The sequence below is a fragment of the Oncorhynchus clarkii genome, unplaced genomic scaffold (assembly GCF_045791955.1).
Source record: "Oncorhynchus clarkii lewisi isolate Uvic-CL-2024 unplaced genomic scaffold, UVic_Ocla_1.0 unplaced_contig_1042_pilon_pilon, whole genome shotgun sequence".
Lineage (NCBI taxonomy): Eukaryota > Metazoa > Chordata > Actinopteri > Salmoniformes > Salmonidae > Oncorhynchus > Oncorhynchus clarkii.
Genome location: NW_027258070.1, coordinates 46,279 through 70,084, shown reverse-complemented (window position 1 = coordinate 70,084; position 23,806 = coordinate 46,279). Strand labels below are relative to the sequence as shown.

Genomic DNA, 23,806 nt, shown 5'->3' with positions numbered 1-23,806 from the left:
TTTTTCCCACAAGGCTGAAATATGTGCCCTCGCTTTGAAATAAGTAAGCAAGGTTAGTTTGTATTTCATCCAACAATCTGTGCCACAAATTATGGCTACAGTATATGCAATTTCATCCACTTTTTGAGATTGCCTTTCGCTTACGGCCACACCGGCCTGAGTACGCCTGATCTCGTCCGATCTCGGAAGCTAAGCAGGGTCGGGCCTGGTTAGTACTTGGATGGGAGACCGCCTGGGAATACCAGGTGCTGTAAGCTTTTTGTCACTGCCTTGTGGAATTTCAACTCTTTGTCCGTTTTTTCCCACAAGGCTGAAATATGTGCCCTCGCTTTGAAATAAGTAAGCAAGGTTAGTTTGTATTTCATCCAACAATCTGTGCTACAAATTATGGCTACAGTATATGCAATTTCTTCCACTTTTTGAGTGACACAAAGATGCTTATCTAAATGGTGAAAATGCAACAGCTGTTAATCAGGCTCACTTTGACTTTACATAGTGCACCAAGAGATAGTTTCTCGCTTACGGCCACACCGGCCTGAGTACGCCTGATCTCGTCCGATCTCGGAAGCTAAGCAGGGTCGGGCCTGGTTAGTACTTGGATGGGAGACCGCCTGGGAATACCAGGTGCTGTAAGCTTTTTGTCACTGCCTTGTGGAATTTCAACTCTTTGTCCGTTTTTTCCCACAAGGCTGAAATATGTGCCCTCGCTTTGAAATAAGTAAGCAAGGTTAGTTTGTATTTCATCCAACAATCTGTGCCACAAATTATGGCTACAGTATATGCAATTTCATCCACTTTTTGAGATTGCCTTTCGCTTACGGCCACACCGGCCTGAGTACGCCTGATCTCGTCCGATCTCGGAAGCTAAGCAGGGTCGGGCCTGGTTAGTACTTGGATGGGAGACCGCCTGGGAATACCAGGTGCTGTAAGCTTTTTGTCACTGCCTTGTGGAATTTCAACTCTTTGTCCGTTTTTTCCCACAAGGCTGAAATATGTGCCCTCGCTTTGAAATAAGTAAGCAAGGTTAGTTTGTATTTCATCCAACAATCTGTGCCACAAATTATGGCTACAGTATATGCAATTTCATCCACTTTTTGAGATTGCCTTTCGCTTACGGCCACACCGGCCTGAGTACGCCTGATCTCGTCCGATCTCGGAAGCTAAGCAGGGTCGGGCCTGGTTAGTACTTGGATGGGAGACCGCCTGGGAATACCAGGTGCTGTAAGCTTTTTGTCACTGCCTTGTGGAATTTCAACTCTTTGTCCGTTTTTTCCCACAAGGCTGAAATATGTGCCCTCGCTTTGAAATAAGTAAGCAAGGTTAGTTTGTATTTCATCCAACAATCTGTGCCACAAATTATGGCTACAGTATATGCAATTTCATCCACTTTTTGAGATTGCCTTTCGCTTACGGCCACACCGGCCTGAGTACGCCTGATCTCGTCCGATCTCGGAAGCTAAGCAGGGTCGGGCCTGGTTAGTACTTGGATGGGAGACCGCCTGGGAATACCAGGTGCTGTAAGCTTTTTGTCACTGCCTTGTGGAATTTCAACTCTTTGTCCGTTTTTTCCCACAAGGCTGAAATATGTGCCCTCGCTTTGAAATAAGTAAGCAAGGTTAGTTTGTATTTCATCCAACAATCTGTGCCACAAATTATGGCTACAGTATATGCAATTTCATCCACTTTTTGAGATTGCCTTTCGCTTACGGCCACACCGGCCTGAGTACGCCTGATCTCGTCCGATCTCGGAAGCTAAGCAGGGTCGGGCCTGGTTAGTACTTGGATGGGAGACCGCCTGGGAATACCAGGTGCTGTAAGCTTTTTGTCACTGCCTTGTGGAATTTCAACTCTTTGTCCGTTTTTTCCCACAAGGCTGAAATATGTGCCCTCGCTTTGAAATAAGTAAGCAAGGTTAGTTTGTATTTCATCCAACAATCTGTGCTACAAATTATGGCTACAGTATATGCAATTTCTTCCACTTTTTGAGTGACACAAAGATGCTTATCTAAATGGTGAAAATGCAACAGCTGTTAATCAGGCTCACTTTGACTTTACATAGTGCACCAAGAGATAGTTTCTCGCTTACGGCCACACCGGCCTGAGTACGCCTGATCTCGTCCGATCTCGGAAGCTAAGCAGGGTCGGGCCTGGTTAGTACTTGGATGGGAGACCGCCTGGGAATACCAGGTGCTGTAAGCTTTTTGTCACTGCCTTGTGGAATTTCAACTCTTTGTCCGTTTTTTCCCACAAGGCTGAAATATGTGCCCTCGCTTTGAAATAAGTAAGCAAGGTTAGTTTGTATTTCATCCAACAATCTGTGCCACAAATTATGGCTACAGTATATGCAATTTCATCCACTTTTTGAGATTGCCTTTCGCTTACGGCCACACCGGCCTGAGTACGCCTGATCTCGTCCGATCTCGGAAGCTAAGCAGGGTCGGGCCTGGTTAGTACTTGGATGGGAGACCGCCTGGGAATACCAGGTGCTGTAAGCTTTTTGTCACTGCCTTGTGGAATTTCAACTCTTTGTCCGTTTTTTCCCACAAGGCTGAAATATGTGCCCTCGCTTTGAAATAAGTAAGCAAGGTTAGTTTGTATTTCATCCAACAATCTGTGCTACAAATTATGGCTACAGTATATGCAATTTCTTCCACTTTTTGAGTGACACAAAGATGCTTATCTAAATGGTGAAAATGCAACAGCTGTTAATCAGGCTCACTTTGACTTTACATAGTGCACCAAGAGATAGTTTCTCGCTTACGGCCACACCGGCCTGAGTACGCCTGATCTCGTCCGATCTCGGAAGCTAAGCAGGGTCGGGCCTGGTTAGTACTTGGATGGGAGACCGCCTGGGAATACCAGGTGCTGTAAGCTTTTTGTCACTGCCTTGTGGAATTTCAACTCTTTGTCCGTTTTTTCCCACAAGGCTGAAATATGTGCCCTCGCTTTGAAATAAGTAAGCAAGGTTAGTTTGTATTTCATCCAACAATCTGTGCTACAAATTATGGCTACAGTATATGCAATTTCATCCACTTTTTGAGATTGCCTTTCGCTTACGGCCACACCGGCCTGAGTACGCCTGATCTCGTCCGATCTCGGAAGCTAAGCAGGGTCGGGCCTGGTTAGTACTTGGATGGGAGACCGCCTGGGAATACCAGGTGCTGTAAGCTTTTTGTCACTGCCTTGTGGAATTTCAACTCTTTGTCCGTTTTTTCCCACAAGGCTGAAATATGTGCCCTCGCTTTGAAATAAGTAAGCAAGGTTAGTTTGTATTTCATCCAACAATCTGTGCCACAAATTATGGCTACAGTATATGCAATTTCATCCACTTTTTGAGATTGCCTTTCGCTTACGGCCACACCGGCCTGAGTACGCCTGATCTCGTCCGATCTCGGAAGCTAAGCAGGGTCGGGCCTGGTTAGTACTTGGATGGGAGACCGCCTGGGAATACCAGGTGCTGTAAGCTTTTTGTCACTGCCTTGTGGAATTTCAACTCTTTGTCCGTTTTTTCCCACAAGGCTGAAATATGTGCCCTCGCTTTGAAATAAGTAAGCAAGGTTAGTTTGTATTTCATCCAACAATCTGTGCTACAAATTATGGCTACAGTATATGCAATTTCATCCACTTTTTGAGATTGCCTTTCGCTTACGGCCACACCGGCCTGAGTACGCCTGATCTCGTCCGATCTCGGAAGCTAAGCAGGGTCGGGCCTGGTTAGTACTTGGATGGGAGACCGCCTGGGAATACCAGGTGCTGTAAGCTTTTTGTCACTGCCTTGTGGAATTTCAACTCTTTGTCCGTTTTTTCCCACAAGGCTGAAATATGTGCCCTCGCTTTGAAATAAGTAAGCAAGGTTAGTTTGTATTTCATCCAACAATCTGTGCCACAAATTATGGCTACAGTATATGCAATTTCATCCACTTTTTGAGATTGCCTTTCGCTTACGGCCACACCGGCCTGAGTACGCCTGATCTCGTCCGATCTCGGAAGCTAAGCAGGGTCGGGCCTGGTTAGTACTTGGATGGGAGACCGCCTGGGAATACCAGGTGCTGTAAGCTTTTTGTCACTGCCTTGTGGAATTTCAACTCTTTGTCCGTTTTTTCCCACAAGGCTGAAATATGTGCCCTCGCTTTGAAATAAGTAAGCAAGGTTAGTTTGTATTTCATCCAACAATCTGTACCACAAATTATGGCTACAGTATATGCAATTTCATCCACTTTTTGAGATTGCCTTTCGCTTACGGCCACACCGGCCTGAGTACGCCTGATCTCGTCCGATCTCGGAAGCTAAGCAGGGTCGGGCCTGGTTAGTACTTGGATGGGAGACCGCCTGGGAATACCAGGTGCTGTAAGCTTTTTGTCACTGCCTTGTGGAATTTCAACTCTTTGTCCGTTTTTTCCCACAAGGCTGAAATATGTGCCCTCGCTTTGAAATAAGTAAGCAAGGTTAGTTTGTATTTCATCCAACAATCTGTGCCACAAATTATGGCTACAGTATATGCAATTTCATCCACTTTTTGAGATTGCCTTTCGCTTACGGCCACACCGGCCTGAGTACGCCTGATCTCGTCCGATCTCGGAAGCTAAGCAGGGTCGGGCCTGGTTAGTACTTGGATGGGAGACCGCCTGGGAATACCAGGTGCTGTAAGCTTTTTGTCACTGCCTTGTGGAATTTCAACTCTTTGTCCGTTTTTTCCCACAAGGCTGAAATATGTGCCCTCGCTTTGAAATAAGTAAGCAAGGTTAGTTTGTATTTCATCCAACAATCTGTGCTACAAATTATGGCTACAGTATATGCAATTTCATCCACTTTTTGAGATTGCCTTTCGCTTACGGCCACACCGGCCTGAGTACGCCTGATCTCGTCCGATCTCGGAAGCTAAGCAGGGTCGGGCCTGGTTAGTACTTGGATGGGAGACCGCCTGGGAATACCAGGTGCTGTAAGCTTTTTGTCACTGCCTTGTGGAATTTCAACTCTTTGTCCGTTTTTTCCCACAAGGCTGAAATATGTGCCCTCGCTTTGAAATAAGTAAGCAAGGTTAGTTTGTATTTCATCCAACAATCTGTGCTACAAATTATGGCTACAGTATATGCAATTTCTTCCACTTTTTGAGTGACACAAAGATGCTTATCTAAATGGTGAAAATGCAACAGCTGCTTATCTAAATGGTGAAAATGCAACAGCTGTTAATCAGGCTCACTTTGACTTTACATAGTGCACCAAGAGATAGTTTCTCGCTTACGGCCACACCGGCCTGAGTACGCCTGATCTCGTCCGATCTCGGAAGCTAAGCAGGGTCGGGCCTGGTTAGTACTTGGATGGGAGACCGCCTGGGAATACCAGGTGCTGTAAGCTTTTTGTCACTGCCTTGTGGAATTTCAACTCTTTGTCCGTTTTTTCCCACAAGGCTGAAATATGTGCCCTCGCTTTGAAATAAGTAAGCAAGGTTAGTTTGTATTTCATCCAACAATCTGTGCCACAAATTATGGCTACAGTATATGCAATTTCATCCACTTTTTGAGATTGCCTTTCGCTTACGGCCACACCGGCCTGAGTACGCCTGATCTCGTCCGATCTCGGAAGCTAAGCAGGGTCGGGCCTGGTTAGTACTTGGATGGGAGACCGCCTGGGAATACCAGGTGCTGTAAGCTTTTTGTCACTGCCTTGTGGAATTTCAACTCTTTGTCCGTTTTTTCCCACAAGGCTGAAATATGTGCCCTCGCTTTGAAATAAGTAAGCAAGGTTAGTTTGTATTTCATCCAACAATCTGTGCTACAAATTATGGCTACAGTATATGCAATTTCTTCCACTTTTTGAGTGACACAAAGATGCTTATCTAAATGGTGAAAATGCAACAGCTGTTAATCAGGCTCACTTTGACTTTACATAGTGCACCAAGAGATAGTTTCTCGCTTACGGCCACACCGGCCTGAGTACGCCTGATCTCGTCCGATCTCGGAAGCTAAGCAGGGTCGGGCCTGGTTAGTACTTGGATGGGAGACCGCCTGGGAATACCAGGTGCTGTAAGCTTTTTGTCACTGCCTTGTGGAATTTCAACTCTTTGTCCGTTTTTTCCCACAAGGCTGAAATATGTGCCCTCGCTTTGAAATAAGTAAGCAAGGTTAGTTTGTATTTCATCCAACAATCTGTGCTACAAATTATGGCTACAGTATATGCAATTTCATCCACTTTTTGAGATTGCCTTTCGCTTACGGCCACACCGGCCTGAGTACGCCTGATCTCGTCCGATCTCGGAAGCTAAGCAGGGTCGGGCCTGGTTAGTACTTGGATGGGAGACCGCCTGGGAATACCAGGTGCTGTAAGCTTTTTGTCACTGCCTTGTGGAATTTCAACTCTTTGTCCGTTTTTTCCCACAAGGCTGAAATATGTGCCCTCGCTTTGAAATAAGTAAGCAAGGTTAGTTTGTATTTCATCCAACAATCTGTGCCACAAATTATGGCTACAGTATATGCAATTTCATCCACTTTTTGAGATTGCCTTTCGCTTACGGCCACACCGGCCTGAGTACGCCTGATCTCGTCCGATCTCGGAAGCTAAGCAGGGTCGGGCCTGGTTAGTACTTGGATGGGAGACCGCCTGGGAATACCAGGTGCTGTAAGCTTTTTGTCACTGCCTTGTGGAATTTCAACTCTTTGTCCGTTTTTTCCCACAAGGCTGAAATATGTGCCCTCGCTTTGAAATAAGTAAGCAAGGTTAGTTTGTATTTCATCCAACAATCTGTGCTACAAATTATGGCTACAGTATATGCAATTTCATCCACTTTTTGAGATTGCCTTTCGCTTACGGCCACACCGGCCTGAGTACGCCTGATCTCGTCCGATCTCGGAAGCTAAGCAGGGTCGGGCCTGGTTAGTACTTGGATGGGAGACCGCCTGGGAATACCAGGTGCTGTAAGCTTTTTGTCACTGCCTTGTGGAATTTCAACTCTTTGTCCGTTTTTTCCCACAAGGCTGAAATATGTGCCCTCGCTTTGAAATAAGTAAGCAAGGTTAGTTTGTATTTCATCCAACAATCTGTGCTACAAATTATGGCTACAGTATATGCAATTTCATCCACTTTTTGAGATTGCCTTTCGCTTACGGCCACACCGGCCTGAGTACGCCTGATCTCGTCCGATCTCGGAAGCTAAGCAGGGTCGGGCCTGGTTAGTACTTGGATGGGAGACCGCCTGGGAATACCAGGTGCTGTAAGCTTTTTGTCACTGCCTTGTGGAATTTCAACTCTTTGTCCGTTTTTTCCCACAAGGCTGAAATATGTGCCCTCGCTTTGAAATAAGTAAGCAAGGTTAGTTTGTATTTCATCCAACAATCTGTGCTACAAATTATGGCTACAGTATATGCAATTTCATCCACTTTTTGAGATTGCCTTTCGCTTACGGCCACACCGGCCTGAGTACGCCTGATCTCGTCCGATCTCGGAAGCTAAGCAGGGTCGGGCCTGGTTAGTACTTGGATGGGAGACCGCCTGGGAATACCAGGTGCTGTAAGCTTTTTGTCACTGCCTTGTGGAATTTCAACTCTTTGTCCGTTTTTTCCCACAAGGCTGAAATATGTGCCCTCGCTTTGAAATAAGTAAGCAAGGTTAGTTTGTATTTCATCCAACAATCTGTGCTACAAATTATGGCTACAGTATATGCAATTTCATCCACTTTTTGAGATTGCCTTTCGCTTACGGCCACACCGGCCTGAGTACGCCTGATCTCGTCCGATCTCGGAAGCTAAGCAGGGTCGGGCCTGGTTAGTACTTGGATGGGAGACCGCCTGGGAATACCAGGTGCTGTAAGCTTTTTGTCACTGCCTTGTGGAATTTCAACTCTTTGTCCGTTTTTTCCCACAAGGCTGAAATATGTGCCCTCGCTTTGAAATAAGTAAGCAAGGTTAGTTTGTATTTCATCCAACAATCTGTGCTACAAATTATGGCTACAGTATATGCAATTTCATCCACTTTTTGAGATTGCCTTTCGCTTACGGCCACACCGGCCTGAGTACGCCTGATCTCGTCCGATCTCGGAAGCTAAGCAGGGTCGGGCCTGGTTAGTACTTGGATGGGAGACCGCCTGGGAATACCAGGTGCTGTAAGCTTTTTGTCACTGCCTTGTGGAATTTCAACTCTTTGTCCGTTTTTTCCCACAAGGCTGAAATATGTGCCCTCGCTTTGAAATAAGTAAGCAAGGTTAGTTTGTATTTCATCCAACAATCTGTGCTACAAATTATGGCTACAGTATATGCAATTTCATCCACTTTTTGAGATTGCCTTTCGCTTACGGCCACACCGGCCTGAGTACGCCTGATCTCGTCCGATCTCGGAAGCTAAGCAGGGTCGGGCCTGGTTAGTACTTGGATGGGAGACCGCCTGGGAATACCAGGTGCTGTAAGCTTTTTGTCACTGCCTTGTGGAATTTCAACTCTTTGTCCGTTTTTTCCCACAAGGCTGAAATATGTGCCCTCGCTTTGAAATAAGTAAGCAAGGTTAGTTTGTATTTCATCCAACAATCTGTGCTACAAATTATGGCTACAGTATATGCAATTTCATCCACTTTTTGAGATTGCCTTTCGCTTACGGCCACACCGGCCTGAGTACGCCTGATCTCGTCCGATCTCGGAAGCTAAGCAGGGTCGGGCCTGGTTAGTACTTGGATGGGAGACCGCCTGGGAATACCAGGTGCTGTAAGCTTTTTGTCACTGCCTTGTGGAATTTCAACTCTTTGTCCGTTTTTTCCCACAAGGCTGAAATATGTGCCCTCGCTTTGAAATAAGTAAGCAAGGTTAGTTTGTATTTCATCCAACAATCTGTGCTACAAATTATGGCTACAGTATATGCAATTTCTTCCACTTTTTGAGTGACACAAAGATGCTTATCTAAATGGTGAAAATGCAACAGCTGTTAATCAGGCTCACTTTGACTTTACATAGTGCACCAAGAGATAGTTTCTCGCTTACGGCCACACCGGCCTGAGTACGCCTGATCTCGTCCGATCTCGGAAGCTAAGCAGGGTCGGGCCTGGTTAGTACTTGGATGGGAGACCGCCTGGGAATACCAGGTGCTGTAAGCTTTTTGTCACTGCCTTGTGGAATTTCAACTCTTTGTCCGTTTTTTCCCACAAGGCTGAAATATGTGCCCTCGCTTTGAAATAAGTAAGCAAGGTTAGTTTGTATTTCATCCAACAATCTGTGCTACAAATTATGGCTACAGTATATGCAATTTCATCCACTTTTTGAGATTGCCTTTCGCTTACGGCCACACCGGCCTGAGTACGCCTGATCTCGTCCGATCTCGGAAGCTAAGCAGGGTCGGGCCTGGTTAGTACTTGGATGGGAGACCGCCTGGGAATACCAGGTGCTGTAAGCTTTTTGTCACTGCCTTGTGGAATTTCAACTCTTTGTCCGTTTTTTCCCACAAGGCTGAAATATGTGCCCTCGCTTTGAAATAAGTAAGCAAGGTTAGTTTGTATTTCATCCAACAATCTGTGCTACAAATTATGGCTACAGTATATGCAATTTCATCCACTTTTTGAGATTGCCTTTCGCTTACGGCCACACCGGCCTGAGTACGCCTGATCTCGTCCGATCTCGGAAGCTAAGCAGGGTCGGGCCTGGTTAGTACTTGGATGGGAGACCGCCTGGGAATACCAGGTGCTGTAAGCTTTTTGTCACTGCCTTGTGGAATTTCAACTCTTTGTCCGTTTTTTCCCACAAGGCTGAAATATGTGCCCTCGCTTTGAAATAAGTAAGCAAGGTTAGTTTGTATTTCATCCAACAATCTGTGCTACAAATTATGGCTACAGTATATGCAATTTCATCCACTTTTTGAGATTGCCTTTCGCTTACGGCCACACCGGCCTGAGTACGCCTGATCTCGTCCGATCTCGGAAGCTAAGCAGGGTCGGGCCTGGTTAGTACTTGGATGGGAGACCGCCTGGGAATACCAGGTGCTGTAAGCTTTTTGTCACTGCCTTGTGGAATTTCAACTCTTTGTCCGTTTTTTCCCACAAGGCTGAAATATGTGCCCTCGCTTTGAAATAAGTAAGCAAGGTTAGTTTGTATTTCATCCAACAATCTGTGCTACAAATTATGGCTACAGTATATGCAATTTCATCCACTTTTTGAGATTGCTTTTCGCTTACGGCCACACCGGCCTGAGTACGCCTGATCTCGTCCGATCTCGGAAGCTAAGCAGGGTCGGGCCTGGTTAGTACTTGGATGGGAGACCGCCTGGGAATACCAGGTGCTGTAAGCTTTTTGTCACTGCCTTGTGGAATTTCAACTCTTTGTCCGTTTTTTCCCACAAGGCTGAAATATGTGCCCTCGCTTTGAAATAAGTAAGCAAGGTTAGTTTGTATTTCATCCAACAATCTGTGCTACAAATTATGGCTACAGTATATGCAATTTCTTCCACTTTTTGAGTGACACAAAGATGCTTATCTAAATGGTGAAAATGCAACAGCTGTTAATCAGGCTCACTTTGACTTTACATAGTGCACCAAGAGATAGTTTCTCGCTTACGGCCACACCGGCCTGAGTACGCCTGATCTCGTCCGATCTCGGAAGCTAAGCAGGGTCGGGCCTGGTTAGTACTTGGATGGGAGACCGCCTGGGAATACCAGGTGCTGTAAGCTTTTTGTCACTGCCTTGTGGAATTTCAACTCTTTGTCCGTTTTTTCCCACAAGGCTGAAATATGTGCCCTCGCTTTGAAATAAGTAAGCAAGGTTAGTTTGTATTTCATCCAACAATCTGTGCTACAAATTATGGCTACAGTATATGCAATTTCATCCACTTTTTGAGATTGCCTTTCGCTTACGGCCACACCGGCCTGAGTACGCCTGATCTCGTCCGATCTCGGAAGCTAAGCAGGGTCGGGCCTGGTTAGTACTTGGATGGGAGACCGCCTGGGAATACCAGGTGCTGTAAGCTTTTTGTCACTGCCTTGTGGAATTTCAACTCTTTGTCCGTTTTTTCCCACAAGGCTGAAATATGTGCCCTCGCTTTGAAATAAGTAAGCAAGGTTAGTTTGTATTTCATCCAACAATCTGTGCTACAAATTATGGCTACAGTATATGCAATTTCATCCACTTTTTGAGATTGCCTTTCGCTTACGGCCACACCGGCCTGAGTACGCCTGATCTCGTCCGATCTCGGAAGCTAAGCAGGGTCGGGCCTGGTTAGTACTTGGATGGGAGACCGCCTGGGAATACCAGGTGCTGTAAGCTTTTTGTCACTGCCTTGTGGAATTTCAACTCTTTGTCCGTTTTTTCCCACAAGGCTGAAATATGTGCCCTCGCTTTGAAATAAGTAAGCAAGGTTAGTTTGTATTTCATCCAACAATCTGTGCTACAAATTATGGCTACAGTATATGCAATTTCTTCCACTTTTTGAGTGACACAAAGATGCTTATCTAAATGGTGAAAATGCAACAGCTGTTAATCAGGCTCACTTTGACTTTACATAGTGCACCAAGAGATAGTTTCTCGCTTACGGCCACACCGGCCTGAGTACGCCTGATCTCGTCCGATCTCGGAAGCTAAGCAGGGTCGGGCCTGGTTAGTACTTGGATGGGAGACCGCCTGGGAATACCAGGTGCTGTAAGCTTTTTGTCACTGCCTTGTGGAATTTCAACTCTTTGTCCGTTTTTTCCCACAAGGCTGAAATATGTGCCCTCGCTTTGAAATAAGTAAGCAAGGTTAGTTTGTATTTCATCCAACAATCTGTGCTACAAATTATGGCTACAGTATATGCAATTTCATCCACTTTTTGAGATTGCCTTTCGCTTACGGCCACACCGGCCTGAGTACGCCTGATCTCGTCCGATCTCGGAAGCTAAGCAGGGTCGGGCCTGGTTAGTACTTGGATGGGAGACCGCCTGGGAATACCAGGTGCTGTAAGCTTTTTGTCACTGCCTTGTGGAATTTCAACTCTTTGTCCGTTTTTTCCCACAAGGCTGAAATATGTGCCCTCGCTTTGAAATAAGTAAGCAAGGTTAGTTTGTATTTCATCCAACAATCTGTGCTACAAATTATGGCTACAGTATATGCAATTTCATCCACTTTTTGAGATTGCCTTTCGCTTACGGCCACACCGGCCTGAGTACGCCTGATCTCGTCCGATCTCGGAAGCTAAGCAGGGTCGGGCCTGGTTAGTACTTGGATGGGAGACCGCCTGGGAATACCAGGTGCTGTAAGCTTTTTGTCACTGCCTTGTGGAATTTCAACTCTTTGTCCGTTTTTTCCCACAAGGCTGAAATATGTGCCCTCGCTTTGAAATAAGTAAGCAAGGTTAGTTTGTATTTCATCCAACAATCTGTGCTACAAATTATGGCTACAGTATATGCAATTTCATCCACTTTTTGAGATTGCCTTTCGCTTACGGCCACACCGGCCTGAGTACGCCTGATCTCGTCCGATCTCGGAAGCTAAGCAGGGTCGGGCCTGGTTAGTACTTGGATGGGAGACCGCCTGGGAATACCAGGTGCTGTAAGCTTTTTGTCACTGCCTTGTGGAATTTCAACTCTTTGTCCGTTTTTTCCCACAAGGCTGAAATATGTGCCCTCGCTTTGAAATAAGTAAGCAAGGTTAGTTTGTATTTCATCCAACAATCTGTGCTACAAATTATGGCTACAGTATATGCAATTTCATCCACTTTTTGAGATTGCCTTTCGCTTACGGCCACACCGGCCTGAGTACGCCTGATCTCGTCCGATCTCGGAAGCTAAGCAGGGTCGGGCCTGGTTAGTACTTGGATGGGAGACCGCCTGGGAATACCAGGTGCTGTAAGCTTTTTGTCACTGCCTTGTGGAATTTCAACTCTTTGTCCGTTTTTTCCCACAAGGCTGAAATATGTGCCCTCGCTTTGAAATAAGTAAGCAAGGTTAGTTTGTATTTCATCCAACAATCTGTGCTACAAATTATGGCTACAGTATATGCAATTTCATCCACTTTTTGAGATTGCCTTTCGCTTACGGCCACACCGGCCTGAGTACGCCTGATCTCGTCCGATCTCGGAAGCTAAGCAGGGTCGGGCCTGGTTAGTACTTGGATGGGAGACCGCCTGGGAATACCAGGTGCTGTAAGCTTTTTGTCACTGCCTTGTGGAATTTCAACTCTTTGTCCGTTTTTTCCCACAAGGCTGAAATATGTGCCCTCGCTTTGAAATAAGTAAGCAAGGTTAGTTTGTATTTCATCCAACAATCTGTGCTACAAATTATGGCTACAGTATATGCAATTTCTTCCACTTTTTGAGTGACACAAAGATGCTTATCTAAATGGTGAAAATGCAACAGCTGTTAATCAGGCTCACTTTGACTTTACATAGTGCACCAAGAGATAGTTTCTCGCTTACGGCCACACCGGCCTGAGTACGCCTGATCTCGTCCGATCTCGGAAGCTAAGCAGGGTCGGGCCTGGTTAGTACTTGGATGGGAGACCGCCTGGGAATACCAGGTGCTGTAAGCTTTTTGTCACTGCCTTGTGGAATTTCAACTCTTTGTCCGTTTTTTCCCACAAGGCTGAAATATGTGCCCTCGCTTTGAAATAAGTAAGCAAGGTTAGTTTGTATTTCATCCAACAATCTGTGCTACAAATTATGGCTACAGTATATGCAATTTCATCCACTTTTTGAGATTGCCTTTCGCTTACGGCCACACCGGCCTGAGTACGCCTGATCTCGTCCGATCTCGGAAGCTAAGCAGGGTCGGGCCTGGTTAGTACTTGGATGGGAGACCGCCTGGGAATACCAGGTGCTGTAAGCTTTTTGTCACTGCCTTGTGGAATTTCAACTCTTTGTCCGTTTTTTCCCACAAGGCTGAAATATGTGCCCTCGCTTTGAAATAAGTAAGCAAGGTTAGTTTGTATTTCATCCAACAATCTGTGCTACAAATTATGGCTACAGTATATGCAATTTCATCCACTTTTTGAGATTGCCTTTCGCTTACGGCCACACCGGCCTGAGTACGCCTGATCTCGTCCGATCTCGGAAGCTAAGCAGGGTCGGGCCTGGTTAGTACTTGGATGGGAGACCGCCTGGGAATACCAGGTGCTGTAAGCTTTTTGTCACTGCCTTGTGGAATTTCAACTCTTTGTCCGTTTTTTCCCACAAGGCTGAAATATGTGCCCTCGCTTTGAAATAAGTAAGCAAGGTTAGTTTGTATTTCATCCAACAATCTGTGCTACAAATTATGGCTACAGTATATGCAATTTCTTCCACTTTTTGAGTGACACAAAGATGCTTATCTAAATGGTGAAAATGCAACAGCTGTTAATCAGGCTCACTTTGACTTTACATAGTGCACCAAGAGATAGTTTCTCGCTTACGGCCACACCGGCCTGAGTACGCCTGATCTCGTCCGATCTCGGAAGCTAAGCAGGGTCGGGCCTGGTTAGTACTTGGATGGGAGACCGCCTGGGAATACCAGGTGCTGTAAGCTTTTTGTCACTGCCTTGTGGAATTTCAACTCTTTGTCCGTTTTTTCCCACAAGGCTGAAATATGTGCCCTCGCTTTGAAATAAGTAAGCAAGGTTAGTTTGTATTTCATCCAACAATCTGTGCTACAAATTATGGCTACAGTATATGCAATTTCATCCACTTTTTGAGATTGCCTTTCGCTTACGGCCACACCGGCCTGAGTACGCCTGATCTCGTCCGATCTCGGAAGCTAAGCAGGGTCGGGCCTGGTTAGTACTTGGATGGGAGACCGCCTGGGAATACCAGGTGCTGTAAGCTTTTTGTCACTGCCTTGTGGAATTTCAACTCTTTGTCCGTTTTTTCCCACAAGGCTGAAATATGTGCCCTCGCTTTGAAATAAGTAAGCAAGGTTAGTTTGTATTTCATCCAACAATCTGTGCTACAAATTATGGCTACAGTATATGCAATTTCATCCACTTTTTGAGATTGCCTTTCGCTTACGGCCACACCGGCCTGAGTACGCCTGATCTCGTCCGATCTCGGAAGCTAAGCAGGGTCGGGCCTGGTTAGTACTTGGATGGGAGACCGCCTGGGAATACCAGGTGCTGTAAGCTTTTTGTCACTGCCTTGTGGAATTTCAACTCTTTGTCCGTTTTTTCCCACAAGGCTGAAATATGTGCCCTCGCTTTGAAATAAGTAAGCAAGGTTAGTTTGTATTTCATCCAACAATCTGTGCTACAAATTATGGCTACAGTATATGCAATTTCTTCCACTTTTTGAGTGACACAAAGATGCTTATCTAAATGGTGAAAATGCAACAGCTGTTAATCAGGCTCACTTTGACTTTACATAGTGCACCAAGAGATAGTTTCTCGCTTACGGCCACACCGGCCTGAGTACGCCTGATCTCGTCCGATCTCGGAAGCTAAGCAGGGTCGGGCCTGGTTAGTACTTGGATGGGAGACCGCCTGGGAATACCAGGTGCTGTAAGCTTTTTGTCACTGCCTTGTGGAATTTCAACTCTTTGTCCGTTTTTTCCCACAAGGCTGAAATATGTGCCCTCGCTTTGAAATAAGTAAGCAAGGTTAGTTTGTATTTCATCCAACAATCTGTGCTACAAATTATGGCTACAGTATATGCAATTTCATCCACTTTTTGAGATTGCCTTTCGCTTACGGCCACACCGGCCTGAGTACGCCTGATCTCGTCCGATCTCGGAAGCTAAGCAGGGTCGGGCCTGGTTAGTACTTGGATGGGAGACCGCCTGGGAATACCAGGTGCTGTAAGCTTTTTGTCACTGCCTTGTGGAATTTCAACTCTTTGTCCGTTTTTTCCCACAAGGCTGAAATATGTGCCCTCGCTTTGAAATAAGTAAGCAAGGTTAGTTTGTATTTCATCCAACAATCTGTGCTACAAATTATGGCTACAGTATATGCAATTTCATCCACTTTTTGAGATTGCCTTTCGCTTACGGCCACACCGGCCTGAGTACGCCTGATCTCGTCCGATCTCGGAAGCTAAGCAGGGTCGGGCCTGGTTAGTACTTGGATGGGAGACCGCCTGGGAATACCAGGTGCTGTAAGCTTTTTGTCACTGCCTTGTGGAATTTCAACTCTTTGTCCGTTTTTTCCCACAAGGCTGAAATATGTGCCCTCGCTTTGAAATAAGTAAGCAAGGTTAGTTTGTATTTCATCCAACAATCTGTGCTACAAATTATGGCTACAGTATATGCAATTTCATCCACTTTTTGAGATTAGCACTTTTTGAGATTGGCTCACTTTGACTTTCGCTTACGGCCACACCGGCCTGAGTACGCCTGATCTCGTCCGATCTCGGAAGCTAAGCAGGGTCGGGCCTGGTTAGTACTTGGATGGGAGACCGCCTGGGAATACCAGGTGCTGTAAGCTTTTTGTCACTGCCTTGTGGAATTTCAACTCTTTGTCCGTTTTTTCCCACAAGGCTGAAATATGTGCCCTCGCTTTGAAATAAGTAAGCAAGGTTAGTTTGTATTTCATCCAACAATCTGTGCTACAAATTATGGCTACAGTATATGCAATTTCATCCACTTTTTGAGATTGCCTTTCGCTTACGGCCACACCGGCCTGAGTACGCCTGATCTCGTCCGATCTCGGAAGCTAAGCAGGGTCGGGCCTGGTTAGTACTTGGATGGGAGACCGCCTGGGAATACCAGGTGCTGTAAGCTTTTTGTCACTGCCTTGTGGAATTTCAACTCTTTGTCCGTTTTTTCCCACAAGGCTGAAATATGTGCCCTCGCTTTGAAATAAGTAAGCAAGGTTAGTTTGTATTTCATCCAACAATCTGTGCTACAAATTATGGCTACAGTATATGCAATTTCATCCACTTTTTGAGATTGCCTTTCGCTTACGGCCACACCGGCCTGAGTACGCCTGATCTCGTCCGATCTCGGAAGCTAAGCAGGGTCGGGCCTGGTTAGTACTTGGATGGGAGACCGCCTGGGAATACCAGGTGCTGTAAGCTTTTTGTCACTGCCTTGTGGAATTTCAACTCTTTGTCCGTTTTTTCCCACAAGGCTGAAATATGTGCCCTCGCTTTGAAATAAGTAAGCAAGGTTAGTTTGTATTTCATCCAACAATCTGTGCTACAAATTATGGCTACAGTATATGCAATTTCTTCCACTTTTTGAGTGACACAAAGATGCTTATCTAAATGGTGAAAATGCAACAGCTGTTAATCAGGCTCACTTTGACTTTACATAGTGCACCAAGAGATAGTTTCTCGCTTACGGCCACACCGGCCTGAGTACGCCTGATCTCGTCCGATCTCGGAAGCTAAGCAGGGTCGGGCCTGGTTAGTACTTGGATGGGAGACCGCCTGGGAATACCAGGTGCTGTAAGCTTTTTGTCACTGCCTTGTGGAATTTCAACTCTTTGTCCGTTTTTTCCCACAAGGCTGAAATATGTGCCCTCGCTTTGAAATAAGTAAGCAAGGTTAGTTTGTATTTCATCCAACAATCTGTGCTACAAATTATGGCTACAGTATATGCAATTTCATCCACTTTTTGAGATTGCCTTTCGCTTACGGCCACACCGGCCTGAGTACGCCTGATCTCGTCCGATCTCGGAAGCTAAGCAGGGTCGGGCCTGGTTAGTACTTGGATGGGAGACCGCCTGGGAATACCAGGTGCTGTAAGCTTTTTGTCACTGCCTTGTGGAATTTCAACTCTTTGTCCGTTTTTTCCCACAAGGCTGAAATATGTGCCCTCGCTTTGAAATAAGTAAGCAAGGTTAGTTTGTATTTCATCCAACAATCTGTGCTACAAATTATGGCTACAGTATATGCAATTTCATCCACTTTTTGAGATTGCCTTTCGCTTACGGCCACACCGGCCTGAGTACGCCTGATCTCGTCCGATCTCGGAAGCTAAGCAGGGTCGGGCCTGGTTAGTACTTGGATGGGAGACCGCCTGGGAATACCAGGTGCTGTAAGCTTTTTGTCACTGCCTTGTGGAATTTCAACTCTTTGTCCGTTTTTTCCCACAAGGCTGAAATATGTGCCCTCGCTTTGAAATAAGTAAGCAAGGTTAGTTTGTATTTCATCCAACAATCTGTGCTACAAATTATGGCTACAGTATATGCAATTTCTTCCACTTTTTGAGTGACACAAAGATGCTTATCTAAATGGTGAAAATGCAACAGCTGTTAATCAGGCTCACTTTGACTTTACATAGTGCACCAAGAGATAGTTTCTCGCTTACGGCCACACCGGCCTGAGTACGCCTGATCTCGTCCGTCCGATCTCGGAAGCTAAGCAGGGTCGGGCCTGGTTAGTACTTGGATGGGAGACCGCCTGGGAATACCAGGTGCTGTAAGCTTTTTGTCACTGCCTTGTGGAATTTCAACTCTTTGTCCGTTTTTTCCCACAAGGCTGAAATATGTGCCCTCGCTTTGAAATAAGTAAGCAAGGTTAGTTTGTATTTCATCCAACAATCTGTGCTACAAATTATGGCTACAGTATATGCAATTTCATCCACTTTTTGAGATTGCCTTTCGCTTACGGCCACACCGGCCTGAGTACGCCTGATCTCGTCCGATCTCGGAAGCTAAGCAGGGTCGGGCCTGGTTAGTACTTGGATGGGAGACCGCCTGGGAATACCAGGTGCTGTAAGCTTTTTGTCACTGCCTTGTGGAATTTCAACTCTTTGTCCGTTTTTTCCCACAAGGCTGAAATATGTGCCCTCGCTTTGAAATAAGTAAGCAAGGTTAGTTTGTATTTCATCCAACAATCTGTGCTACAAATTATGGCTACAGTATATGCAATTTCATCCACTTTTTGAGATTGCTTTTCGCTTACGGCCACACCGGCCTGAGTACGCCTGATCTCGTCCGATCTCGGAAGCTAAGCAGGGTCGGGCCTGGTTAGTACTTGGATGGGAGACCGCCTGGGAATACCAGGTGCTGTAAGCTTTTTGTCACTGCCTTGTGGAATTTCAACTCTTTGTCCGTTTTTTCCCACAAGGCTGAAATATGTGCCCTCGCTTTGAAATAAGTAAGCAAGGTTAGTTTGTATTTCATCCAACAATCTGTGCTACAAATTATGGCTACAGTATATGCAATTTCATCCACTTTTTGAGATTGCTTTCGCTTACGGCCACACCGGCCTGAGTACGCCTGATCTCGTCCGATCTCGGAAGCTAAGCAGGGTCGGGCCTGGTTAGTACTTGGATGGGAGACCGCCTGGGAATACCAGGTGCTGTAAGCTTTTTGTCACTGCCTTGTGGAATTTCAACTCTTTGTCCGTTTTTTCCCACAAGGCTGAAATATGTGCCCTCGCTTTGAAATAAGTAAGCAAGGTTAGTTTGTATTTCATCCAACAATCTGTGCTACAAATTATGGCTACAGTATATGCAATTTCTTCCACTTTTTGAGTGACACAAAGATGCTTATCTAAATGGTGAAAATGCAACAGCTGTTAATCAGGCTCACTTTGACTTTACATAGTGCACCAAGAGATAGTTTCTCGCTTACGGCCACACCGGCCTGAGTACGCCTGATCTCGTCCGATCTCGGAAGCTAAGCAGGGTCGGGCTTGGTTAGTACTTGGATGGGAGACCGCCTGGGAATACCAGGTGCTGTAAGCTTTTTGTCACTGCCTTGTGGAATTTCAACTCTTTGTCCGTTTTTTCCCACAAGGCTGAAATATGTGCCCTCGCTTTGAAATAAGTAAGCAAGGTTAGTTTGTATTTCATCCAACAATCTGTGCTACAAATTATGGCTACAGTATATGCAATTTCATCCACTTTTTGAGATTGCCTTTCGCTTACGGCCACACCGGCCTGAGTACGCCTGATCTCGTCCGATCTCGGAAGCTAAGCAGGGTCGGGCCTGGTTAGTACTTGGATGGGAGACCGCCTGGGAATACCAGGTGCTGTAAGCTTTTTGTCACTGCCTTGTGGAATTTCAACTCTTTGTCCGTTTTTTCCCACAAGGCTGAAATATGTGCCCTCGCTTTGAAATAAGTAAGCAAGGTTAGTTTGTATTTCATCCAACAATCTGTGCTACAAATTATGGCTACAGTATATGCAATTTCATCCACTTTTTGAGATTGCTTTCGCTTACGGCCACACCGGCCTGAGTACGCCTGATCTCGTCCGATCTCGGAAGCTAAGCAGGGTCGGGCCTGGTTAGTACTTGGATGGGAGACCGCCTGGGAATACCAGGTGCTGTAAGCTTTTTGTCACTGCCTTGTGGAATTTCAACTCTTTGTCCGTTTTTTCCCACAAGGCTGAAATATGTGCCCTCGCTTTGAAATAAGTAAGCAAGGTTAGTTTGTATTTCATCCAACAATCTGTGCTACAAATTATGGCTACAGTATATGCAATTTCTTCCACTTTTTGAGTGACACAAAGATGCTTATCTAAATGGTGAAAATGCAACAGCTGTTAATCAGGCTCACTTTGACTTTACATAGTGCACCAAGAGATAGTTTCTCGCTTACGGCCACACCGGCCTGAGTACGCCTGATCTCGTCCGATCTCGGAAGCTAAGCAGGGTCGGGCTTGGTTAGTACTTGGATGGGAGACCGCCTGGGAATACCAGGTGCTGTAAGCTTTTTGTCACTGCCTTGTGGAATTTCAACTCTTTGTCCGTTTTTTCCCACAAGGCTGAAATATGTGCCCTCGCTTTGAAATAAGTAAGCAAGGTTAGTTTGTATTTCATCCAACAATCTGTGCTACAAATTATGGCTACAGTATATGCAATTTCTTCCACTTTTTGAGTGACACAAATGCTTATCTAAATGGTGAAAATGCAACAGCTGTTAATCAGGCTCACTTTGACTTTACATAGTGCACCAAGAGATAGTTTCTCGCTTACGGCCACACCGGCCTGAGTACGCCCCTTTTTGGTAGTTTCAGGAAGTGAGTGAGCAGCAGGTGTTTGAATTGTTTGGAGAGAAAAAAAAATAGTTTTCGGTTTTGGTTGTTTATATACTTTAAGTTTAGGAAGTTTGTGTTGGGAGTGTAGTTTATTGTAAATATTTGCGTTTTTATCCCCCAACGGCGTGAGCTGTTTGGGGGATTATACGTAAAATAACCGGATGGATTCAATGGCTTCGACATCAAGAATAACGACAACAACGAGAATGGACAACGGAGAAAAAAGAGCGTCGAATGAAGAGTTGAGGAGAAGAAAATATGAGAAAGAACTGACGGTGAATGTGGAAGTTATTGGTGAAGAAAAAATAACAACGATGGAATTGCTGAGAGGAATCAAAGAAGTATGCGGAACGATTTTGGGATGTAGAACGAAAGACAGAAATAAGTACGAAATAACCATGTCACATGAGAAGGGAAAAGAAAGACTAATAGACGGGCTAAAAATAAAGAGCTGTCAAGTCATGGCGAAAGAACTGGGGAACGATGAACTTGTGGTGTCCTTTTTGAACTTGCCGGCATATATTACGGACGATGAAATACATGAGAAATTACAAGGATGGAAAGTGAATGCGATAACACCAATCAAGAGGAGGATGTGGCCAGGAACGGACATTGTGGATGGGACGAGATTTTGTAAAGTGAAGTTTACGGACAGTGTGCAATCATTGCCTTACTCAACAAAGTTCAATACAGTAGAGGGATTTGAATATTTCCGAGTGATCCACGATAACCAAGTTAAGGTATGTAGACTATGTATTCAACCGGGACACATACTTAAAGAATGTCCAGAATTTATATGTCATAAATGTGGTGAACAAGGGCATTATGCCAGGGAATGTTCGAACATTGGTGATATGTGTAGAAGGTGTGACAGACCTAAGGACAGATGTAAATGTAAGAAGGGGAATGATGTCTTATTTCTGCAAACAATGGACCTCATTACTGAAGAAGATGACGAGAGTGTGGCTATGGAGAGAGGGGAAGAGAGTGATATGGAAAGTGTGTCGCAGGTGATTGCAGAGACAGCTATAGATGTGCTTGGAGAGTATGTAATTCCTTCTGGCAGTACTCGAGATGCAGTCTTGGTCTCTGCTGCTGACACGGTGGAGCAGCAGCACAGGATTGGTGAATTAGATACACAGGTAGAGATGGTGCAAGGTGCTTCTCAGGTGCCTGAACCTGCTTTAAGCCTGTGTGAAAATAACACCAAGGAGAGGGCTGGGTCCACTGGAGTTGATGGCACGGTTAAAGAGCATTTTACAAAAGGTTTGAATGTTGCTCCTCTCATAAGTCCAAGTCATGAGTCGGAAGAAGAAATAGATAGTGAGGATTTTCAGTTGTTTGCTAGAAATAAGAGATCATTGACGAAAGCTAGGGAGGTGATGGGATCTGGTAAAAAGAAAAAGTCTATTTTGAAATGACGTGTTTTTTTTTGACTATATTTCTGCATACATTAACAATGGTTAAAGTTGCATCACTAAATGGGAACAGTCTGAGAAATATGAACAAATTGGAGCAGGTTTTGGTGTCTGTAAAAGCTGACATGTGGTGTTTTCAAGAGACTAATTGGACAGACTCCAAAATGTTAGAGATTAAGAGCAAATGGTCTGAGCTAATATTTTGTAGTCACGGAAGTGAAAAAACATGTGGAGTTGCTATTCTGGTAAAAAATGATGTGGTTCAAAATGTCAAGCAAGTATATGCAGATAATCAGGGCAGACTTATTGTTATTGAGTTTGAAGTGCAAAATGTCATTTTTCGTTTAATTAATGTTTATGCTTCGAATATTGAATCGGAAAGGAGAGATATGTTTAATAACCTAAGATCACTGTGTTCAGAAAATTGTATACTGGTAGGAGATTTTAACGTGAAGTGCACTAGAATGGATGTCTCGAGATGTGATAGCTTCAGACATGATTCGTCTAGAAATGCTTTATGGGAATTAATGAAAAATGAGAATCTTGTAGATATATGGAGGGCTGAAAATTTAAATAGAAGAGTGTTTTCGAGAAGGCAGGTGGTGTTAAATGAACTAAAACAAAGCAGAATTGATTTATGTTTAGTAAAAGAAGATGTGATACAGCAGGTTCAGAAGATGTCATATAACTTTACAGCATACAGTGATCATGCAGTAATGTCATTTCAGATAGGTTTTGCTGTGGAGATGAGAGGGGGAGGTGTCTGGTGTTTAAATGCCAGTCTGTTAAAGGAGGAAAGTTATATAAAGGAAATTGTTGAATGTATCGAAGGTGAAATGTCTAATGTACTGTTAAAAGAGAATGTGTGTTTATGGTGGGAAGAAGTGAAAGTTAAGGTAAAAAACAGGAGTATTAGGTACTCCAAAAATCGTAACCGTGTCGATAAGTTGAAAGAAAAAATGCTTAGAAATAGGATGTTGCAGGAACTTGAAAAGGCCGATGCTGATCCAGACTATGATGTAGTGAACTATTTGAAAATCCATGCAGAGCTAGGGTTTTATGAAAAAAAGAAATGTTTAGGTGCTATTGTTAGGAGTAAGGCACAGTATGCCTTGGAGGGAGAGAAATGTACTTCCTTTTTTCTGGGGCTTGAAAAACGAAAGCAATTTAAGAGTTATATTGTGGAATTGGAAAATGAAAAAGGTGTAAAGGTAAATGATTTTGTGGACATCGTAGATTCAGTTGAATCCTTTTACAGAAATCTTTATAAAAAGAATGATGTAGATAAAGTGTGTGTTGAAAAAGTGTTGGAGAAAATCAGTGCCAAAGTATCTCAGACAGATAGAAGGATGTGTGATGAAAATATTTCAATTATAGAAATCAAGGAAGCAATTGAGAACACTCAAGGAAATAAAAGTCCAGGTTTGGATGGTTTAACAAATGAATTCTATAAAGTTTTTGTGGATATTTTGGCACCCATTTTATTGAAGGTTTTTCAGTATATGGAAGAGAATAAGGAAATCCCTGAGTCTATGTCAATTGGTATGTTAACCATCTT

At 44.6% G+C, this 23,806-nt stretch overlaps 65 non-coding genes across 65 annotated transcripts; all 65 read left to right on the top strand.

Annotated features, from left to right (window-relative positions):
- Nucleotides 1-138: 138 nt before the first annotated feature.
- Nucleotides 139-257, top strand: LOC139394821 (5S ribosomal RNA). Its single transcript, XR_011629945.1, has one exon. It is a non-coding gene; the product is annotated as a 5S ribosomal RNA (ribosomal RNA).
- A 260-nt stretch (nt 258-517) lies between these two features.
- Nucleotides 518-636, top strand: LOC139394820 (5S ribosomal RNA). Its single transcript, XR_011629944.1, has one exon. It is a non-coding gene; the product is annotated as a 5S ribosomal RNA (ribosomal RNA).
- A 177-nt stretch (nt 637-813) lies between these two features.
- LOC139394819 (5S ribosomal RNA) lies at nt 814-932 on the top strand. Its single transcript, XR_011629943.1, has one exon. It is a non-coding gene; the product is annotated as a 5S ribosomal RNA (ribosomal RNA).
- A 177-nt stretch (nt 933-1,109) lies between these two features.
- Nucleotides 1,110-1,228, top strand: LOC139394818 (5S ribosomal RNA). The gene has a single exon (XR_011629942.1). It is a non-coding gene; the product is annotated as a 5S ribosomal RNA (ribosomal RNA).
- Nucleotides 1,229-1,405: 177 nt separating this feature from the next.
- On the top strand, nt 1,406-1,524 carry LOC139394817 (5S ribosomal RNA). Its single transcript, XR_011629941.1, has one exon. It is a non-coding gene; the product is annotated as a 5S ribosomal RNA (ribosomal RNA).
- Nucleotides 1,525-1,701: 177 nt separating this feature from the next.
- Nucleotides 1,702-1,820, top strand: LOC139394815 (5S ribosomal RNA). Its single transcript, XR_011629939.1, has one exon. It is a non-coding gene; the product is annotated as a 5S ribosomal RNA (ribosomal RNA).
- Nucleotides 1,821-2,080: 260 nt separating this feature from the next.
- Nucleotides 2,081-2,199, top strand: LOC139394814 (5S ribosomal RNA). The gene has a single exon (XR_011629938.1). It is a non-coding gene; the product is annotated as a 5S ribosomal RNA (ribosomal RNA).
- Nucleotides 2,200-2,376: 177 nt separating this feature from the next.
- Nucleotides 2,377-2,495, top strand: LOC139394813 (5S ribosomal RNA). Its single transcript, XR_011629937.1, has one exon. It is a non-coding gene; the product is annotated as a 5S ribosomal RNA (ribosomal RNA).
- Nucleotides 2,496-2,755: 260 nt separating this feature from the next.
- On the top strand, nt 2,756-2,874 carry LOC139394812 (5S ribosomal RNA). Its single transcript, XR_011629936.1, has one exon. It is a non-coding gene; the product is annotated as a 5S ribosomal RNA (ribosomal RNA).
- A 177-nt stretch (nt 2,875-3,051) lies between these two features.
- On the top strand, nt 3,052-3,170 carry LOC139394811 (5S ribosomal RNA). Its single transcript, XR_011629935.1, has one exon. It is a non-coding gene; the product is annotated as a 5S ribosomal RNA (ribosomal RNA).
- Nucleotides 3,171-3,347: 177 nt separating this feature from the next.
- Nucleotides 3,348-3,466, top strand: LOC139394810 (5S ribosomal RNA). The gene has a single exon (XR_011629934.1). It is a non-coding gene; the product is annotated as a 5S ribosomal RNA (ribosomal RNA).
- A 177-nt stretch (nt 3,467-3,643) lies between these two features.
- Nucleotides 3,644-3,762, top strand: LOC139394809 (5S ribosomal RNA). The gene has a single exon (XR_011629933.1). It is a non-coding gene; the product is annotated as a 5S ribosomal RNA (ribosomal RNA).
- Nucleotides 3,763-3,939: 177 nt separating this feature from the next.
- LOC139394808 (5S ribosomal RNA) lies at nt 3,940-4,058 on the top strand. The gene has a single exon (XR_011629932.1). It is a non-coding gene; the product is annotated as a 5S ribosomal RNA (ribosomal RNA).
- A 177-nt stretch (nt 4,059-4,235) lies between these two features.
- Nucleotides 4,236-4,354, top strand: LOC139394806 (5S ribosomal RNA). Its single transcript, XR_011629931.1, has one exon. It is a non-coding gene; the product is annotated as a 5S ribosomal RNA (ribosomal RNA).
- Nucleotides 4,355-4,531: 177 nt separating this feature from the next.
- LOC139394805 (5S ribosomal RNA) lies at nt 4,532-4,650 on the top strand. Its single transcript, XR_011629930.1, has one exon. It is a non-coding gene; the product is annotated as a 5S ribosomal RNA (ribosomal RNA).
- A 177-nt stretch (nt 4,651-4,827) lies between these two features.
- On the top strand, nt 4,828-4,946 carry LOC139394803 (5S ribosomal RNA). Its single transcript, XR_011629928.1, has one exon. It is a non-coding gene; the product is annotated as a 5S ribosomal RNA (ribosomal RNA).
- A 290-nt stretch (nt 4,947-5,236) lies between these two features.
- LOC139394802 (5S ribosomal RNA) lies at nt 5,237-5,355 on the top strand. The gene has a single exon (XR_011629927.1). It is a non-coding gene; the product is annotated as a 5S ribosomal RNA (ribosomal RNA).
- A 177-nt stretch (nt 5,356-5,532) lies between these two features.
- On the top strand, nt 5,533-5,651 carry LOC139394801 (5S ribosomal RNA). Its single transcript, XR_011629926.1, has one exon. It is a non-coding gene; the product is annotated as a 5S ribosomal RNA (ribosomal RNA).
- A 260-nt stretch (nt 5,652-5,911) lies between these two features.
- Nucleotides 5,912-6,030, top strand: LOC139394800 (5S ribosomal RNA). The gene has a single exon (XR_011629925.1). It is a non-coding gene; the product is annotated as a 5S ribosomal RNA (ribosomal RNA).
- A 177-nt stretch (nt 6,031-6,207) lies between these two features.
- Nucleotides 6,208-6,326, top strand: LOC139394799 (5S ribosomal RNA). Its single transcript, XR_011629924.1, has one exon. It is a non-coding gene; the product is annotated as a 5S ribosomal RNA (ribosomal RNA).
- A 177-nt stretch (nt 6,327-6,503) lies between these two features.
- Nucleotides 6,504-6,622, top strand: LOC139394798 (5S ribosomal RNA). Its single transcript, XR_011629923.1, has one exon. It is a non-coding gene; the product is annotated as a 5S ribosomal RNA (ribosomal RNA).
- Nucleotides 6,623-6,799: 177 nt separating this feature from the next.
- LOC139394797 (5S ribosomal RNA) lies at nt 6,800-6,918 on the top strand. The gene has a single exon (XR_011629922.1). It is a non-coding gene; the product is annotated as a 5S ribosomal RNA (ribosomal RNA).
- A 177-nt stretch (nt 6,919-7,095) lies between these two features.
- On the top strand, nt 7,096-7,214 carry LOC139394796 (5S ribosomal RNA). Its single transcript, XR_011629921.1, has one exon. It is a non-coding gene; the product is annotated as a 5S ribosomal RNA (ribosomal RNA).
- A 177-nt stretch (nt 7,215-7,391) lies between these two features.
- LOC139394795 (5S ribosomal RNA) lies at nt 7,392-7,510 on the top strand. The gene has a single exon (XR_011629920.1). It is a non-coding gene; the product is annotated as a 5S ribosomal RNA (ribosomal RNA).
- Nucleotides 7,511-7,687: 177 nt separating this feature from the next.
- Nucleotides 7,688-7,806, top strand: LOC139394794 (5S ribosomal RNA). Its single transcript, XR_011629919.1, has one exon. It is a non-coding gene; the product is annotated as a 5S ribosomal RNA (ribosomal RNA).
- A 177-nt stretch (nt 7,807-7,983) lies between these two features.
- LOC139394792 (5S ribosomal RNA) lies at nt 7,984-8,102 on the top strand. The gene has a single exon (XR_011629917.1). It is a non-coding gene; the product is annotated as a 5S ribosomal RNA (ribosomal RNA).
- Nucleotides 8,103-8,279: 177 nt separating this feature from the next.
- On the top strand, nt 8,280-8,398 carry LOC139394791 (5S ribosomal RNA). Its single transcript, XR_011629916.1, has one exon. It is a non-coding gene; the product is annotated as a 5S ribosomal RNA (ribosomal RNA).
- A 177-nt stretch (nt 8,399-8,575) lies between these two features.
- LOC139394790 (5S ribosomal RNA) lies at nt 8,576-8,694 on the top strand. Its single transcript, XR_011629915.1, has one exon. It is a non-coding gene; the product is annotated as a 5S ribosomal RNA (ribosomal RNA).
- Nucleotides 8,695-8,954: 260 nt separating this feature from the next.
- Nucleotides 8,955-9,073, top strand: LOC139394789 (5S ribosomal RNA). The gene has a single exon (XR_011629914.1). It is a non-coding gene; the product is annotated as a 5S ribosomal RNA (ribosomal RNA).
- A 177-nt stretch (nt 9,074-9,250) lies between these two features.
- LOC139394788 (5S ribosomal RNA) lies at nt 9,251-9,369 on the top strand. Its single transcript, XR_011629913.1, has one exon. It is a non-coding gene; the product is annotated as a 5S ribosomal RNA (ribosomal RNA).
- A 177-nt stretch (nt 9,370-9,546) lies between these two features.
- LOC139394787 (5S ribosomal RNA) lies at nt 9,547-9,665 on the top strand. The gene has a single exon (XR_011629912.1). It is a non-coding gene; the product is annotated as a 5S ribosomal RNA (ribosomal RNA).
- Nucleotides 9,666-9,842: 177 nt separating this feature from the next.
- LOC139394786 (5S ribosomal RNA) lies at nt 9,843-9,961 on the top strand. Its single transcript, XR_011629911.1, has one exon. It is a non-coding gene; the product is annotated as a 5S ribosomal RNA (ribosomal RNA).
- A 177-nt stretch (nt 9,962-10,138) lies between these two features.
- LOC139394785 (5S ribosomal RNA) lies at nt 10,139-10,257 on the top strand. The gene has a single exon (XR_011629910.1). It is a non-coding gene; the product is annotated as a 5S ribosomal RNA (ribosomal RNA).
- Nucleotides 10,258-10,517: 260 nt separating this feature from the next.
- LOC139394784 (5S ribosomal RNA) lies at nt 10,518-10,636 on the top strand. Its single transcript, XR_011629909.1, has one exon. It is a non-coding gene; the product is annotated as a 5S ribosomal RNA (ribosomal RNA).
- Nucleotides 10,637-10,813: 177 nt separating this feature from the next.
- LOC139394783 (5S ribosomal RNA) lies at nt 10,814-10,932 on the top strand. The gene has a single exon (XR_011629908.1). It is a non-coding gene; the product is annotated as a 5S ribosomal RNA (ribosomal RNA).
- A 177-nt stretch (nt 10,933-11,109) lies between these two features.
- LOC139394781 (5S ribosomal RNA) lies at nt 11,110-11,228 on the top strand. Its single transcript, XR_011629906.1, has one exon. It is a non-coding gene; the product is annotated as a 5S ribosomal RNA (ribosomal RNA).
- A 260-nt stretch (nt 11,229-11,488) lies between these two features.
- LOC139394780 (5S ribosomal RNA) lies at nt 11,489-11,607 on the top strand. The gene has a single exon (XR_011629905.1). It is a non-coding gene; the product is annotated as a 5S ribosomal RNA (ribosomal RNA).
- A 177-nt stretch (nt 11,608-11,784) lies between these two features.
- LOC139394779 (5S ribosomal RNA) lies at nt 11,785-11,903 on the top strand. The gene has a single exon (XR_011629904.1). It is a non-coding gene; the product is annotated as a 5S ribosomal RNA (ribosomal RNA).
- A 177-nt stretch (nt 11,904-12,080) lies between these two features.
- On the top strand, nt 12,081-12,199 carry LOC139394778 (5S ribosomal RNA). Its single transcript, XR_011629903.1, has one exon. It is a non-coding gene; the product is annotated as a 5S ribosomal RNA (ribosomal RNA).
- A 177-nt stretch (nt 12,200-12,376) lies between these two features.
- Nucleotides 12,377-12,495, top strand: LOC139394777 (5S ribosomal RNA). The gene has a single exon (XR_011629902.1). It is a non-coding gene; the product is annotated as a 5S ribosomal RNA (ribosomal RNA).
- A 177-nt stretch (nt 12,496-12,672) lies between these two features.
- Nucleotides 12,673-12,791, top strand: LOC139394776 (5S ribosomal RNA). Its single transcript, XR_011629901.1, has one exon. It is a non-coding gene; the product is annotated as a 5S ribosomal RNA (ribosomal RNA).
- A 177-nt stretch (nt 12,792-12,968) lies between these two features.
- Nucleotides 12,969-13,087, top strand: LOC139394775 (5S ribosomal RNA). The gene has a single exon (XR_011629900.1). It is a non-coding gene; the product is annotated as a 5S ribosomal RNA (ribosomal RNA).
- A 260-nt stretch (nt 13,088-13,347) lies between these two features.
- On the top strand, nt 13,348-13,466 carry LOC139394774 (5S ribosomal RNA). The gene has a single exon (XR_011629899.1). It is a non-coding gene; the product is annotated as a 5S ribosomal RNA (ribosomal RNA).
- A 177-nt stretch (nt 13,467-13,643) lies between these two features.
- Nucleotides 13,644-13,762, top strand: LOC139394773 (5S ribosomal RNA). The gene has a single exon (XR_011629898.1). It is a non-coding gene; the product is annotated as a 5S ribosomal RNA (ribosomal RNA).
- Nucleotides 13,763-13,939: 177 nt separating this feature from the next.
- Nucleotides 13,940-14,058, top strand: LOC139394772 (5S ribosomal RNA). The gene has a single exon (XR_011629897.1). It is a non-coding gene; the product is annotated as a 5S ribosomal RNA (ribosomal RNA).
- Nucleotides 14,059-14,318: 260 nt separating this feature from the next.
- On the top strand, nt 14,319-14,437 carry LOC139394770 (5S ribosomal RNA). The gene has a single exon (XR_011629895.1). It is a non-coding gene; the product is annotated as a 5S ribosomal RNA (ribosomal RNA).
- Nucleotides 14,438-14,614: 177 nt separating this feature from the next.
- Nucleotides 14,615-14,733, top strand: LOC139394769 (5S ribosomal RNA). Its single transcript, XR_011629894.1, has one exon. It is a non-coding gene; the product is annotated as a 5S ribosomal RNA (ribosomal RNA).
- A 177-nt stretch (nt 14,734-14,910) lies between these two features.
- On the top strand, nt 14,911-15,029 carry LOC139394768 (5S ribosomal RNA). The gene has a single exon (XR_011629893.1). It is a non-coding gene; the product is annotated as a 5S ribosomal RNA (ribosomal RNA).
- Nucleotides 15,030-15,289: 260 nt separating this feature from the next.
- On the top strand, nt 15,290-15,408 carry LOC139394767 (5S ribosomal RNA). The gene has a single exon (XR_011629892.1). It is a non-coding gene; the product is annotated as a 5S ribosomal RNA (ribosomal RNA).
- A 177-nt stretch (nt 15,409-15,585) lies between these two features.
- LOC139394766 (5S ribosomal RNA) lies at nt 15,586-15,704 on the top strand. Its single transcript, XR_011629891.1, has one exon. It is a non-coding gene; the product is annotated as a 5S ribosomal RNA (ribosomal RNA).
- A 177-nt stretch (nt 15,705-15,881) lies between these two features.
- Nucleotides 15,882-16,000, top strand: LOC139394765 (5S ribosomal RNA). The gene has a single exon (XR_011629890.1). It is a non-coding gene; the product is annotated as a 5S ribosomal RNA (ribosomal RNA).
- Nucleotides 16,001-16,203: 203 nt separating this feature from the next.
- On the top strand, nt 16,204-16,322 carry LOC139394764 (5S ribosomal RNA). Its single transcript, XR_011629889.1, has one exon. It is a non-coding gene; the product is annotated as a 5S ribosomal RNA (ribosomal RNA).
- Nucleotides 16,323-16,499: 177 nt separating this feature from the next.
- On the top strand, nt 16,500-16,618 carry LOC139394763 (5S ribosomal RNA). Its single transcript, XR_011629888.1, has one exon. It is a non-coding gene; the product is annotated as a 5S ribosomal RNA (ribosomal RNA).
- A 177-nt stretch (nt 16,619-16,795) lies between these two features.
- Nucleotides 16,796-16,914, top strand: LOC139394762 (5S ribosomal RNA). The gene has a single exon (XR_011629887.1). It is a non-coding gene; the product is annotated as a 5S ribosomal RNA (ribosomal RNA).
- Nucleotides 16,915-17,174: 260 nt separating this feature from the next.
- Nucleotides 17,175-17,293, top strand: LOC139394760 (5S ribosomal RNA). The gene has a single exon (XR_011629886.1). It is a non-coding gene; the product is annotated as a 5S ribosomal RNA (ribosomal RNA).
- Nucleotides 17,294-17,470: 177 nt separating this feature from the next.
- LOC139394758 (5S ribosomal RNA) lies at nt 17,471-17,589 on the top strand. The gene has a single exon (XR_011629884.1). It is a non-coding gene; the product is annotated as a 5S ribosomal RNA (ribosomal RNA).
- A 177-nt stretch (nt 17,590-17,766) lies between these two features.
- Nucleotides 17,767-17,885, top strand: LOC139394757 (5S ribosomal RNA). The gene has a single exon (XR_011629883.1). It is a non-coding gene; the product is annotated as a 5S ribosomal RNA (ribosomal RNA).
- Nucleotides 17,886-18,145: 260 nt separating this feature from the next.
- Nucleotides 18,146-18,268, top strand: LOC139395196 (5S ribosomal RNA). Its single transcript, XR_011630302.1, has one exon. It is a non-coding gene; the product is annotated as a 5S ribosomal RNA (ribosomal RNA).
- A 177-nt stretch (nt 18,269-18,445) lies between these two features.
- Nucleotides 18,446-18,564, top strand: LOC139394756 (5S ribosomal RNA). The gene has a single exon (XR_011629882.1). It is a non-coding gene; the product is annotated as a 5S ribosomal RNA (ribosomal RNA).
- A 177-nt stretch (nt 18,565-18,741) lies between these two features.
- Nucleotides 18,742-18,860, top strand: LOC139394755 (5S ribosomal RNA). The gene has a single exon (XR_011629881.1). It is a non-coding gene; the product is annotated as a 5S ribosomal RNA (ribosomal RNA).
- Nucleotides 18,861-19,036: 176 nt separating this feature from the next.
- On the top strand, nt 19,037-19,155 carry LOC139394754 (5S ribosomal RNA). Its single transcript, XR_011629880.1, has one exon. It is a non-coding gene; the product is annotated as a 5S ribosomal RNA (ribosomal RNA).
- A 260-nt stretch (nt 19,156-19,415) lies between these two features.
- LOC139395181 (5S ribosomal RNA) lies at nt 19,416-19,534 on the top strand. The gene has a single exon (XR_011630288.1). It is a non-coding gene; the product is annotated as a 5S ribosomal RNA (ribosomal RNA).
- A 177-nt stretch (nt 19,535-19,711) lies between these two features.
- On the top strand, nt 19,712-19,830 carry LOC139394753 (5S ribosomal RNA). Its single transcript, XR_011629879.1, has one exon. It is a non-coding gene; the product is annotated as a 5S ribosomal RNA (ribosomal RNA).
- A 176-nt stretch (nt 19,831-20,006) lies between these two features.
- LOC139394752 (5S ribosomal RNA) lies at nt 20,007-20,125 on the top strand. The gene has a single exon (XR_011629878.1). It is a non-coding gene; the product is annotated as a 5S ribosomal RNA (ribosomal RNA).
- A 260-nt stretch (nt 20,126-20,385) lies between these two features.
- On the top strand, nt 20,386-20,504 carry LOC139395180 (5S ribosomal RNA). The gene has a single exon (XR_011630287.1). It is a non-coding gene; the product is annotated as a 5S ribosomal RNA (ribosomal RNA).
- Nucleotides 20,505-23,806: the final 3,302 nt, after the last annotated feature.